The 14,729-nt window shown below is 39.3% G+C and overlaps 1 protein-coding gene across 1 annotated transcript in view; it reads right to left on the minus strand.

The window, feature by feature from the left end:
* GNAL (G protein subunit alpha L) overlaps positions 1-14,729 on the minus strand; it is a 183,833-nt gene that overhangs the window by 117,805 nt on the left and 51,299 nt on the right. The window lies entirely within an intron of this gene.

Genomic DNA, 14,729 nt, shown 5'->3' on the forward strand with positions numbered 1-14,729 from the left:
TGAGACACAAGAACACTAGAAAAAGAATGGATGTTACTCTGCAGTCCCCAAATACTTTCAGCTTTTATCTCCAAATAGTCCCCCATACTTTCAAAGATGGCTTACTGAAAAATTAATATTCTGACAGATACATACGTGTGCAAAATCCTGGTCACAACTAAAATCAAAGAGAGATTGCCATCAGCTTCAATCAAACAAAACAGTATTTTAATCTAAAATGTGTTGGAAAGTATGTAGCAAAAAGAAACTAGATTTTACAAGCAGAAGGATTTAGTTTAGCTGTTTTTGTTTTTTATTTAAATGGCTCCCTCACTCAGGTGGGAAATGCTGAATCAAGTAAGAGAAACTGGTACTGTCTTAATCTGAGCACACATCAGAGGAAGGTGAAAAGGTCAGAACCCAGAAAATGAACAGGTACTGCTCGACCTGTGGTTGGGTATGTGGAGTTTTCAGGAGACTAGGAAATTCAAGTGCCAGATATGTGGTTTTATGGTACTGCTCGATCTTGACCCTGGAAGCTGTTTTCATCTTCCCTCTTACATAGGTGGGGGGAGCTGGGCTAACACACTACGGGATTGACAGGATCTGCCAAGTCAAAATATGCATTTTTAAAGTGTTTCTGAGCTGCACTTTTAGGACAGACTGCTTCTTTTCCTATTGGCATTTTTCTGTCTGGAGAGACAAAAAGCAACTCCGATACAGATAGGTTTGGAAGCACAGTTCAGGGTGACTACTGGTTTTGGAGGCTGTCAGACACAGGACATATGATGAATAGCTTTTGTGAAGAGCAGTCATGTTTGCTCCCTGCCACAGCACTATGAGAGCCCAAAACTGAATGGCTTGGTTAGAAATCACTAACTGGGTCTGAATTTTCATAGTCCTTCAGTGTCAGAAGCTGTAATTTATGATGCCCAAGATGTGTGCAGCATATTCATTACCTGTGTAAATACCTCAGTTTGAGACCTAAGTCCCAAACCTGGCTAGTGTCAGTCAGTCTGCAGGAATCTGCCCTGTTTCTTCCCCTCCTCTCCCCAGCAATTTTCCTCTTTCATGTACTAACACTGGGATCTTTGGTGCAGACTTGTTCTCAGCTTTGAAACGGCTCAGTGCCAATAAACAGAATTTTACATGATCCTGGTATATCCTGCTTTTACCTTTCTCCAAAAGAGGGAAAGTGTTTCTCATTTCCTCTCTCCCCCTCGAAAAACCCCATGACCCCTTTGGGTCTCTTCCTCCTGAGAAAAGATCACACAGTTCAAGAATGATATGCACAAGTAACCTGTGCCCAGAAAGAACTTTTAGCTGTAATTATATTCCCAACCCTCCCCTTTGCTTTTCCCAAACACAGCATTTATCCCAACATAATTGAACTACAAAATCCTAGAAGCAATAATAAACAAAAGAGAAATTTTCACCCCCTTTGGACACAGCTCTTTTTTTTTTCCCAGAGAGAAACCATAGCTATCATATATGAATATGTCTCTTCTGCACACAGATAAATCTAAAACTCTATAAAACGTGGCAGTGGTGCTGCTTCACCAAACCAACTTCCAGTACAAATTGTCCACAGGAATAAAAACAAAACCCTGGACAAAGGAAAGAAGTCTCTTCCTGGTTTTACCCTCTCTTCTGAGGGGAAATCTTGTGGGATCCTCCTTGAGTTCCTGAAGGATGAGGTATTTCACATTGCTTCTGCCCCTTCATATCAGGCAGCACATTTATACATACATATATTTATATATGCACATTTATATATGCATATATTTATAAATATAACTACACACTGAGTGGATATCTGTGTGAAAAATGAGATTTGCCTTCTACTTTTGTGCTAAATTTTGTGCTATTGCCTCATGAAACCAGGCAATACAGCATAAACCCTCCTGGAAGGAAACTGGAGACACCTTTACTTCCTGCTTTCCTCTCTGAGTTCCCACCTCAGGATGCACTGCTTGTGAGCTTCAGGCTGAATGTTGGGGAGCACAAGCTGCTTGCTTGAGGCCATATTTGCATTTTTGTATGGAGGAGGACTGATAGCCCAGCTGAAATCACACTGGGTGGCCACCCCCTGCCACAAAGTCAGTCTTGTTTCTTGTGCCTTGTTCTGCTTGGAGTAAGAAGGGACAAAACCCCAGAAAGAATTAATGTGGAGCTCCTACAGATGCAGCTAAGAGACCTGCTCTGGTTGCCCCTCCAATCCAGAGCAGGACTGATGCAGAGCTTTTTCTGGCAAACTCTAGGTAAAAGTGGAGAAAGTTTCTGTACAGCAACCCTGCAGACCATTTGCAGCCCATCTTCCCTTTACACGGCCTCCTTTGAGCTTTGGATCCATTTTTTAAGAAAGAACAAATGGAAAGATGGAGGTAATCAAAAACATAGGAGGGACCTAAGCCACTGGTAAAGAGATTCTTCCAGCTTGCCAGTCTTCCTGGGTCAACTTTCACAGGGATCTCTGAACTCTCTGCTGACACTACCCTCAAGTATGGGCACTGTACTAGGTGAGTAACACTGGTGCCCTGATCTCTGCTTCTCCTCCCTGACCTCTCTTTTTCATGTAGCCTACTGCTGGCAAATCAGGATATGCAACTCACTAGTGGTTGAGTTTTTATTCCACCTCACATCAAACTCGGGAGGAAAAAAAAGAGAAAAATTAATTGTAACTGCATAGGCATGCAAGAAAAATAATTCTTTCTCTCTAGTCATAAATTACTGGTAAGTTTCTCTCTGTAGATGTCAAATATTAACACAAAAGTACACACTCCGTGGAAGGCTACATTTGGAGTTTTATAAGATACGTGAACCAGGAACCAAAAAAAAATATGACTCTAACTGTGTTAAAAATACTGACTAAGGGTTTAGGAAAAAACCAGCACGTACATTGCAGAGAAGTGAATATCACACTCCAAACCAAATCTAACTTTCATCCTTTTCTTTAAACCCATCACCTCAAAAAAGTCATTACAATTTTTTGAGAGGGGGTCATCTGTCTTAAGAAGTAGGATGAGAGACATGCCAGAAAAGATGAGGTATGCATTTGCACAGTGACTGTGGACCTGGTCCCGAACTGCCTTCATGTCCATCGATTAAGGACAAATTCACTGATGCAGAAGAGGGTCAGGCAATGCTGACAGGCCTGGCAAAGCTCTGAATAGGTCCTTGGCTCCTTGACATGGTTGTTTTCCAAGCCATACTGCTTTACTTGGCAGCTGCCACTGCGTAACTCACCTGACAAACCAACTTCTCCTGTGCCCACTCCTCTCCCATCTTTGTGCAGCACAGGGACCAAAAGCGAGAAAGCAGCAAAAGGGAGAAAGTAGCTGATGTGATGGAGTAGAAGGCTGTGGGCTTATGATAATAGTCTGAAGAAAAAGAAAAGTTTTTCACAGAAAAACTGCAGGCAGCAGTCCACAGAAATGGCAATGATAGCCTTTAGCCCTGAGAAAGCATTTGTGAAGGATTAGATCTAGCAGGAGCCAGATGCTCCTTAGGAAGCCCGTGTAGAAAAGCATCAGGTGAAAAGCAGATTTGCAGTATGATTACACTAAAGAAAGAAGACAATCCTCTTTGATACAAGCTAGTTATTCCTAATCCAAGCTAGTTATTCCTCATCCATGTCCCAGAGAAAGCAGAGGGAACAGAGAACTTCTGCTATGGCCATCCCATCAGCTCAGGGCTTCCCTTTAGACCCTTATTGGTAAAATAATTTCATTGTTTATTCTTGTCTTTTCTGACTAGAAATCCCTTATCTGTGAAGAGAGACTCACATGGCATCATTCCACACAGGTCCATCTGTTGGTACCAGAGGCAGAAGCAGCTGATTGAAACTAACACGAATCCAGCAACGTCCTAATAGCATTTAAAAGACTAAGCAATCTCCCGTGGTTTAAATATTCTTACATATTACAATGAAATAACATTGTTAAACAAAATGACACAGATGCATTTGCAATAAGCAAAAGGGATAAGTTTTTGATGAATTTGCAAGACAACAGTATTATAGGATATGTTACATTTTTGGCAAAAGAAAAGGCACTTTTCTGTCAGTATCCCAGTTTATGAAGAATTTCACTTGGCTGGACACTCCAAGGGCACTTCCCCAACTTTCCCTTCCCCCCCGTCCCCCCTCCCCTTTAACAAATAATACATTCCCATTTTAAGGCAGTGGAAAATTAGTTCTAATCAGTTGTTTAGGGGAGTCATTAGAATTAAACAGATTAAAGCCAGGCAAAACATGCTAATATTGCCCTAATTTAGAAGTGAATTAATCAATAAATAAAGAAGTCAGCTAGAATTATAGCTGAAGTTACCACTTTCAGAAAAGGAGTAAAACTTATACAGGAGACATGTCCTGGATTCTCTGCAACATGCTGACTAACATCTTACACAGCTGTAACAGCAAAGCCAGATCATCTGTCTGCAGTTTGTAAAAGCTTTTGTATGTCACGTAAAATTTTGCATTTAGTAATAAATGCTCAGGTCAACTATCAGGATCTCACTAGCTGGACAGGAACAAAAAACTTGAAGGAAAACCAACTTGTGAGCCACTGAATATCCGTGTGATGTGCCTTAACCTCACCTTTAACTCCAAGGCACACCTCCGAGCAGGACTCTCACAGTCACTGCCTCCACCCCAACATTCTGCTGAGCTAGATTTTCTCTACATTTACCCCAAACACATCTGACCTATGATCTCCTTGCATTACCCCTCTATCTTGATATAAACTTAGAGATACTTTTTAGTTTCTTCTCAGTTGTTTTAACTTCTCTGCTCGAGAAACTAAGTTTTAGCTACCCCAAAAATGGTTGATTTTCCGAAAAGAAAAAAGGAAGTACATGTTTAAAAAATTATGCTCTAATTCCTGCGCGTGCCTGAATGGTTAGTGGTATCTCTCCACAGAAAATTCTTACAAATATAGAAAATCACTGCATACAACTACCTTAGCATGAAGTGGGGAATTCTGTAACTGGTTCTTAACCCTGTTTAAGGATCCCAACATGCAATTACACACAAGAGCAGTCATTAAAAATTCACTCCAGGAAATAATGTTCCCAGTAAGTTGGTAGCCTCGTGCACTCACAACCTGATTTACATAAATAATATTTACCACAGAAATACAGCTTTTGCTTGACTGCATGACTAGCGAATCCAGAAAAAATATCAAAACTTACTGAATAAACAACAACCCAGTATTTTTCTCCTTATGCATCTAATTTTTTAAACTATATATCTGCTTGTAACAAATACCTGTTGAGTCATGTTCTGCTTGGCTTTTTGTGATGTTAGATCTTAAGTTTCCTATAAGTATTTCTAGGGTATATTTGTACAAAGCTGATGATCTCTGGATTAAATAGCTTTCACATATTTGCTCATAATTGAAGAGACATGGCTTGTTGACCCACGTGGTCCTTTCCACAACAAGGTTCATGTTACAATTAAACTTTAGGCTTTCATGACATGAATTTATTTATTTCTCTGGAGAGAGAAAATGGTCAATATGAAGACTAAGCAGATACATTACATTATTTAGACATACACTATTCCATTTGCATACCTTTGTGGCAGAGGGGGAAATACAATCTTCAAGTGTGATAATCTCCTGGAAAGTAAGTCTATTTTTTATTGTTTTCTACTGTTTACTTACTCAGTTTATTCACTGCTAGTCTCAAATACTGTTCTGACAGAATGAGTTCATGAAATTCAAACCCATATGATTTTACTGATCTTATTTTTACTAAAACCCAAAAGTTTTTTCTAGCATCTACTGGGCTGCTTGTATAACATGGATTAGATTCTTTGGAGCAAATATTTCTCACAGGATCATTTCACTTGGGGTGAAAGGTGATAAAAGCATTCGTGCACGAAGGAGAAGGGGGAAAGGTTGAAAAGTCCACAGAACTTGCAGACATTTTGGAACAAGCCATTTAATAAGTTACTGAGGAATCAGTATTTTCTCACATACTTTGGGAAAGAAATAGTTTGTTTTTACAATAAAAATGCACAATGTGAGAAAATTTCCTAAACTATGGTAACATTTTCACTGGGTTTAAAGTTTCACACTTATTAACAAAGGTGCCACGTTTCTGTACAATCGGCATAATTGTAGGCTTGGTTTTGGTTGTTTTTTGGTTTGGGGTTTTCTAGTTTGTTGGTTTGTTTGTTTTTTAAGGAGACCCATTCTAGCTTGATGCCTCGCAACCTCCTTAAAATTTTAAATTCTAATGCCCCAATGATGCAGCACAATGCTATGCAGAACTACCACAGCAGTGTCTGAGGTTAGGAATAGCACAAGTGCAAAAGGGGTTTAATCCAGCAATTTCAGCTAATGCAGCTGCTCAGACACTGCACTGTATGTTTTAAAACATTGAGAAGGTTTTAGAAAGCTTATAGCTGCTTGGAATATTTAACAATTTACAACAACATTTACATCATCAACCAATTTGCCTACCAATCCTAAAACATTTAAAGGGCTTTAAGCCTACCCATATGCAGACTCCTCCTGCTCAGAAACAGCTACACACAATCTGCCACCCACATCACTAAACACAATGACAAGATTATGCTTCCATGTCTTTGCAGCCTATTCTTCACAATATGCAAATCTTCAGGAACTGCATTTCTGATCCCAATGCAACAGCACAAAAGCTATTGTCGTAAGAAATGGTTTAACCTGTCAGCAACACTGTCACCACAATTACTGCCACTAATAAAGATATGATCATAATCTGCCACTTAAGGATCATTAGATACATTATGACTATTGTATTCTATTACATAGTTCTTTCACATGGACACTAATTGAGAACACTTGATTTAAATAAAATCAAGCACTATACATTTTCATTGACAAATCTGTTTTTAACCTTTAGACAGCGTAGGGTGCTGCTTGCTGATGTAGGGAAAACCAGCTATTAAAAAGGCTAACCCTGCAAAATGTTTATCAGAAATACAAACCACTGTAACACTGTATACAAAGAGGAGAGCTTGGAAGAAGCACACAAGGATGCTCTGTCTGAACATGCAAATGACTTACATTATGCTAGGTTAAAACTCCTCAGTACCATTCACATGCTTGTGGTCCATGCAACAATTTACAATGTGTTTGGGAATGGACAGCTGTATGTTCAGAAAGATTCAAGGTTTGTGTCTGTAAAAGGCACAGAGTGCAAGACAGAAATTTATTCAATGTAATTATTTTCATATAATTTTATTGAGGCTGCAGAAACTATGAAAAAAATAGCAAATGCCTAAACATGAGCTGTATATCCATCTTAGATGCAGCTCTTCTGCATGTGTCATAGAGTCCTCCCCTCTGAAAGCTTAATTTCTCAAAATATTTCATCTCCTAATGACCATGAGCTGTCAGAGTGACCATGAAAACAAATCAAAACTAAACAAGGATATGCCCTCTCCACCTCGCCAAAATGAGGCCCAGAACATATCAAACAAGGTATTCCTCACAAAGAGAAAAATATTAACATTGTAGGAATTTGTGGAAAACACAAGCAATATGGGTCATCTCCCCTGAAGATAAAGGAACACAAATTGGCAGAGGTACAGAGAAGAGGGATGAAGAAGGCTAAACTGGATGGCTGGTATCAGAGACTAGGAGGAGCAGGATTTATCAGACCTGGGATCACTGTGTTTGCCTGTGATGACAGGTGAAGCACACAGCACACCATGGCTTCCCTTGCTATCCTGGGCACAAGGGCAGCAGCTTCCTACTACAGCAGGAACACTGCAAAGGGCTGTTGCAGGCAATGTTGTATCCACATCTGTGGGTCAGGACCACTGGTTTAGCCTTACAGAAATCAAAAGGCATGTTGCTGCTTTCCAGAGAAGTACCAGAGAGCTTTCCCATGACTAGAGAAAAAGATTTAATATATTCCAAACTGAACTGTTTCACCTAATTTAATAATTCTGGCTTGAGATGCTGCAAGCCATGTGTAAATGAGACAGAAAAAGAAATTAGTTTCCAGCTGCCAAAAGAGCCTGGATATGGTAAGAGCATGACTGGAGAAAACATCACCCAATTCCAGCTCAGAGACTAGTGCAACTGTCTCAGGGGAGAGAGGGCACCTGGGCATCCCTTTCATCATGCTTCCACTTTATCATGGTGAGCTGCTGTTTCTGCTGTGGAAGTCCAATCCAGCAGAGGGAAAGGAGGCAGAAGATGGCAGGCATCCACACACCTTTTGGAGCCTGTTCCTTCTATTGTGTCAGCAAACAATAGCCTCCTGCTAATCTGTGAATCTCCTCAGGCTCCCTTCATGCCTTTACCATACTGCTTCCCCAGCCCCAGTTACCTTCTCTGCTATTTACAGCTCTCTGAACAGTCAGATTACTTCTCTGTAGGCCCTGCAAGAAGGTAAGTTGAAAAGAGAAAAAGATGTCACTGAGTCAAGTGCCCACATTTTCCAGTTTAACTTGGATACTTTCCATATGCTATCTCTGAAATTTTATGTGATTTGCAGCATGAGCCAATGGCTGTCTTCTGTTAACTGCACAGAGCATGCAGCCAAAGATTAACAAAAAACTTGTGCTGTGGCAAAATACTTCCAGTACTGCCAAAATCTGTGTTTCTTAGTAATTTCAATTGCCTATGGAATCCTGAATTAGTGTTAGTATACAATGGACAATTTATGGCATGCTGTTGCCATGAACCTGTTGAATGGGTATTGAGCCATGAGCAACCTGGTCTAGTGGGACGTGTCCCTTCCCCTGGCATGGGGGTTGGAACTAGATGGTCTTTAAGGTCCCTTCCAACCTAAACCATTCTATGATTCTTTTCTGTGCCTTTCTGGAAAATACTGAGTGAATACTGATTGCACTTCAAAAATTCAAAATATCAACAGACAAAAAAATACAAACACTACATAACTATTAAAGTTTGGCTTGTTTTTAGTTGTACGATCAGATTTTAAGAAATAAATCTTAGCAGATAATTGTTCTAACTGTTATTGAAACCATGATGGTAACTTACAAAGTCATGCTTTATACTGAAAAATACTCCAGAAGTATTTGGATTACTTAAAAACTAAACAAACCAATGCCATATTATCCATATACAATACAAAAAAAATTTGTAATTTTTCTACAAATAGCTTCCTCTATTCTAAGTGTACACCATGGTGTTTTTTAATATAATTTTTTTATTTACCTGGCACTTGAAAATCTTGACCCCAGATTTAAATATTTTTGTTACATATTCCAAGTTTATGCTTGGAATCTGTTCACTTGATCATTTTGGGGTTAACAATGATAAGCAGAGAAAATTGTGCTGTGGGCCATACAGAAAATTTTCTATAATCATGAACAGTGATGTTACATGATGTTACATTCACTGAGAGTTAAAACCCTGCACATTATGCAAAACTCTACCATCAGTAAAAATTTTAAGCAACTGCAGCACAAAGAGCTGAATCTTATAGTAATCAAATGTGGGGTGCAATGCCACAACTAAAATCATTCTGACACAAATGTTTAAAATCTAATTACAAAAAAATATTAGATTATTATCTGATCAATCCCTCCCTTGAAATGCCTTTTTCTCTTCCCAAACTATAAATGGATTCAAGGTAGGTTCATCTAGAGATCTAACAATTAGTGCCCAGAAATCACTGTGAAATGGAAGTAAAGGTTACTAGCAGGAAATACAGCTGAGCAACTGCATTGCATGGCAGCAAGCCAAAATTAGTGAATTCTCATTGATGTGTAAATAACTTGGAAAGCAAAGGTGCAGAGCTGGTGACCAGTCAAACTTGCTGGTCACCAGCAAGTGACAGAGCTTTTGCATGCAGTTTAACAACTCTGCTGCTGATTAATCATTTTTAGTGGTATTAATGAATCCCCTTTTTTCTTAGAATTAATGCTAATACATTTTAATGCTTTTCTTCACTTAAAAGGAATAGTTCTTTCAATACAGTGCTGTACAGTTTAGTCCATAAGGCATCCAATGACCTCAAGCAATGAGAAAATCCATATGAGCAAGCAATTCATACCTTCAACATGTCATGAAAACAGCTCCAACTTCTGTGATACTTCTTGAAGATGGAAGAAGAAAAATGCTTCAACTGTAAACTACTCTGTATCTATTCACTACAGGGATTGTGACAATACATTATCCTCTGCATTATTTTTTTTGTATTTTAAATTCCTCCCCCTCTAAATTCTACCACAACTGCAAGCTAGGACAATTTGAATAAAATGCCTTATGTGTACTGATGCTAGTACGTATGAAAATTAGCATTTACCTATCAACCCACTGAGGCAAGCCTGAATTTCCCTTAAAATAAAAATGATAAGCAAGCAGCATATCAGAGCTTCCCTCTTCTCCATGTAAATTATGCAATTAAAAGCCTAAGGTAATAGGTATGTTATGTACACACACACAAATTTTCTGTCTCTTGGTATGAAGTTACCTCTCCATTTAGTGATATAATCCAATTCATCAACTTTTTCATGGGCTCTCCACCATCCATATGTGGACGGTGTTCACCTTTACTGGCTGAGTTTCTGTGGAGTCTGATGAAACTGCCGTGAGATCCAAGGCCTATAAAGACTACCTTACTTCAGAATTTTTTTTCTCCAAATGATCAAACCTTACATCAAAATGCAAGATAAGAATACTCGAAATCTGTACATATTTCTATAAAGTGAACAAAATCATGCATATGCCTAAATTAAACTGCTCTAGATAAACACCTGCTTGAAACTTTAAAAGGATCACTGTAGAGTGCTGCAATGAAGTTATAATGGACATTATGAAATTTAGCCATCATTCTGCAGGTATACCCCTATTTGTGTTGCATTTTTGATATTTTTATTTTTGAGCTCTTTTTCACTATTGATGCCAACTTCCACAACTTGTATTAAAGAGCTGTCTATATCAACCCATTTATGAAGCAGGCATACATGTCCTCAAAAATCCTGAGAGGCAGAATACAGACAGACCTTTAAATCAAGAGCAGGCAAACTTATGATAAAACAGCACTTTCCAACATGAAAGTTTGCAGAATCTGCTAATATGTTCAATTTATTGGAATCCATCTGAAAATGCCACGGGTTTTGTCATACAGTTTCAGTGTGCAAGGTGGACCTTGCTCTTTGATACTCCCTTTCTGGGGGGAAGAGGGTGGCAGGAGAAGAAAGATCTGTATTTTCCATACAAAAATGCCAGAAGACTTAGGTTCAAGTTACTCAAAGTCAATCTATGTTGAGCAAGACTAGTTACACTGCAAAACGAGAGCCCAGTGATTTGATGAGCTACATGAAGAAGCTGTTCCCTCACTGGGCTGCATGCCAGTTTTAATCTTTAGCTCCTGACAGGTCAGACAGCCCAAATAAGAATTATTTCAGGTGTTTTGAGAGGCATGGCAGAGCTGGGCACACAGAACAATTTTCCTTTGAGCTTGAAAAATCTGCAGCAAACACAATTCAGTGCCATAGCTCACAAAACCTGCACAGACACCAGTGGGGGTTCGTATAACTTTCCACAGCAACCCAGAGAAAGTGCTGATAGGAACACAGCTTGTTTCATTTCAGACAACAGCTAGGCAAGGTCAGGCAGCTGGAGCAAACTGAATACATCCTGGTCTACAATGACTGTCATACCACTGACATTTTAATCAAGATAGCTATCTTTAGAATAGGAAGTAAGTGCATTAAGCAATACCACCTTCCTTTTCTTTCTGTGCCCTGATCTTCCTTACTTGCTTTCCAAGTCTAATTGTAAGGACTAACCTATCATTTTATGAACAATTACATTCTCTAATTATTATAGGTGCCTTCTTTGATAAATTTCTTTCTTCACCCTCGCCCCCCCAAACCACCCCTCTGCTCTGTACTCTCTGGTTTGGGGCCTCTTCAGTACCTGCCCTCCATCGACTGCAACAATCAACACCAGCGGCTTCAGTTTTGCAGGGAATCATACAGATGATTTCAAAAAGTTCTGTGAGAACCCAAAGCCATCATAAAAGAACGGTATAAACTTTTAAACCCCCTCCCTCTGACTTTTCATGCTTATAAGAGCTGTCAGCAGCAGTCTCTTTTCTTTTTTGATACAGATGATACACATTTCAGAAGATTGCACTGAATATGTAATGACATAAAGATAAGAGCTAGCCCTTTGAAACTCTTCTTCCTGATTAATAGGGCATAAAAACCTCTCTCAAAAGAAGCAGTAAGACTCCTGTTTCCTGAAAAACTCCTGCTCACAGACCAGTATGTAAAATTCGGAAGTCCCACCCCATTTCTCAGTGCCTCTTTTAAGCAGCAGATTAGGTTTTGAATGATCTTGAACAACAAAAAACCAGACACACCCTACTCTTAAATATACTTTTCAAGAAAAACTTGATTAAAGCTGGTGAGGGAAGAACTTGGGACATTGTGATCAGAAACGAAGGCATAAACTGTGCAGGCCTGATGTTAATAGAACATGTTGTAAGGTATCTACTGTTCCTGAAAAATCAGATGTGAAAACATGGAAAGCTAAGCATGTTCATTTTTTCCCCCCACAAACAAATATATATTAATTTAAAAAACTTTGTCCACTGTTCAGCACCTTATCTGTATCTTAGCAGCAATGATAATCAGGATGTTTCAGTTGAAGTACTGAACAAATAACCTTCAACCTAAAGCTGAAGGCCATGTGACCAACCCTAGAGACATATTTACATTGTTATTTCTAAAATGCACTTTATGTCATATATTTCATTACAAACCTTTCGATTCCAAGTGTGCAATAGGGAAATAAATTAAACATAATAAACATGACTTACGGAGATGACCTCAGAGTTGAGCATAGGAGGGACTTGGCTATGGAACAAACAACTTCTGGAGATGTTCCAGGACTACAAACTCCCTTTTTTTCAATTAGATGATCTAACAGACCCCGTGATGATCCAGCACAACAAACAAATTGTCTGAGGACATGCCAAGTAGTAAAAACAGTAAAACATGATTTTTGCCTCTTAGCACTAGGAATTCACTCTCATTAAAAGGGGGCTCTTCGGCAAAAAAAATCCAGTACTGTAGTACACAGCACCGTGTTTCACACTTATGATTATAAGAAGATCCTCTTGTTCTAAGAAACTGAAAAAGTTTGCTGCAGGACATTAAGAGGTTTAACAGAGGGACTACCCGTCATCAACACAGGGCAGTGGTTAGCAGGCTTCCAAGCAGTCCCACTTCAGACAGTTTGAAACCAAAATCAAAGCAAAATCAACTCCTAAACAGGATTATCTAAAGACTCATCACTGTGTAATGTGTTTGATGCTCAGTCATGAAAACACTTTACAGAAACCTGAAAATAAAAAAGGTGTACATATACACACACATAAACACTTTTCTGATGGTAATCACACACATGTAGAATTTAAAATAATAAAAGATATCGAGCACAGACATAAACTAAAAGGTGAAAGGAACCCACAAGAGATGTAACTCATGAAAGAAACAAGAGCAGTTTCATAGTGAGAAAGCAGTGCTATAGGGGCCTTAGCTGGCTGCTTGTCTCCAGGCAGTTGTGCCCCAGTGCACAACTCAGGTGTTTGGAGCGCATTTTCCCCCGCTCGCTTTCTCGGCTGAAAAGCTAATGAAGTCTCAACAAACAGACTTAAGTTCAAACATCATTAATTCTGCTATTAAGGTATATCACTAAGAGGTTCTCCCACTTATATAGTTATGAAGTGCCTGGCAACAAGGACATTTATAAATAATTTCTCTAAAGAAGAAAAGACTGACCTGAATTTTATTGCAGATCACTAGCTGTGCCATTCTTTACAGTTTCAAGGCCCAGAACAGTAGCAAGAAGATGACAGATTCCTCCAAATTAATGCAAAAAAGGCTGCTGCCAAAATGGCATCAACTAATTTGCTACAGATTCATAACACAAAATATCTCAATCATTCTTTTAAAGCACTACTTATGATAAAAATTAACAAGGGCCTTCAGACCAGAGCAACATCAGGCTCTGAAGATGTCTTAAAAGCAAAGGTTTCAGTGAAGCCATACTAATAAGGGTAGGGTTGCTGAACTGCAGGCAAAGCACATCAAGGTGGTGTCTCCTCTAAAAGCCTAGTTCAAGACATCAGATGGCACCAGCCTTGAAGCCCTCCCTTCTCTTCCCCTACATGGGAGCAGGAGTGAACCAGAAAGGACCTGTTCCAATCACAACTTCTGTGCTGTTCTTCCCCTTCTTCCTTCACAGTGACTCCACTACCACACATCTTATGGGTCCAAAAGTATTCCTCCCCCATGTGTTTGGCATGCTTTGGTTAGAGGACAGCAAGCTGTTACACATCTCCTACACATCACAGGACCAAAAGCATCTAGTATGAGATAGATGCAAGAGTCTGCATTTTGGCCAAAGAGGACGTGTCCTTGGTTGTTTGATGGGGAAGGATTATACTGTCCAAGACTCTTCCACAGACACCTCAGGACATGTGGTCTGCTCCAGCTGGAAGACGAGCATCAGCATTCATAGCAGTGTGCATTTCTGAGGAACACATGAAAGAGGCTTCAAGCTGTAGATCACATTAAAAAAACTGGGATCTCAAATTGCATGCAATGTTTTTGTTTTCTTGTTCAATTTTCCCCTGCTTGAAAGCAATTTCTTCAGTTATAATAGTAAAGCTGAATACCACGGAAAGAACTGAAGAGCAAGCAGCAAATAATGCTCTAAAGTGCCACTAATGTTGTCCATTGTCCTGCCATCAATGCATCCATCTCT

This window comes from Molothrus ater, chromosome 1, assembly GCF_012460135.2.
Source record: "Molothrus ater isolate BHLD 08-10-18 breed brown headed cowbird chromosome 1, BPBGC_Mater_1.1, whole genome shotgun sequence".
In the NCBI taxonomy this organism is placed as follows: domain Eukaryota; kingdom Metazoa; phylum Chordata; class Aves; order Passeriformes; family Icteridae; genus Molothrus; species Molothrus ater.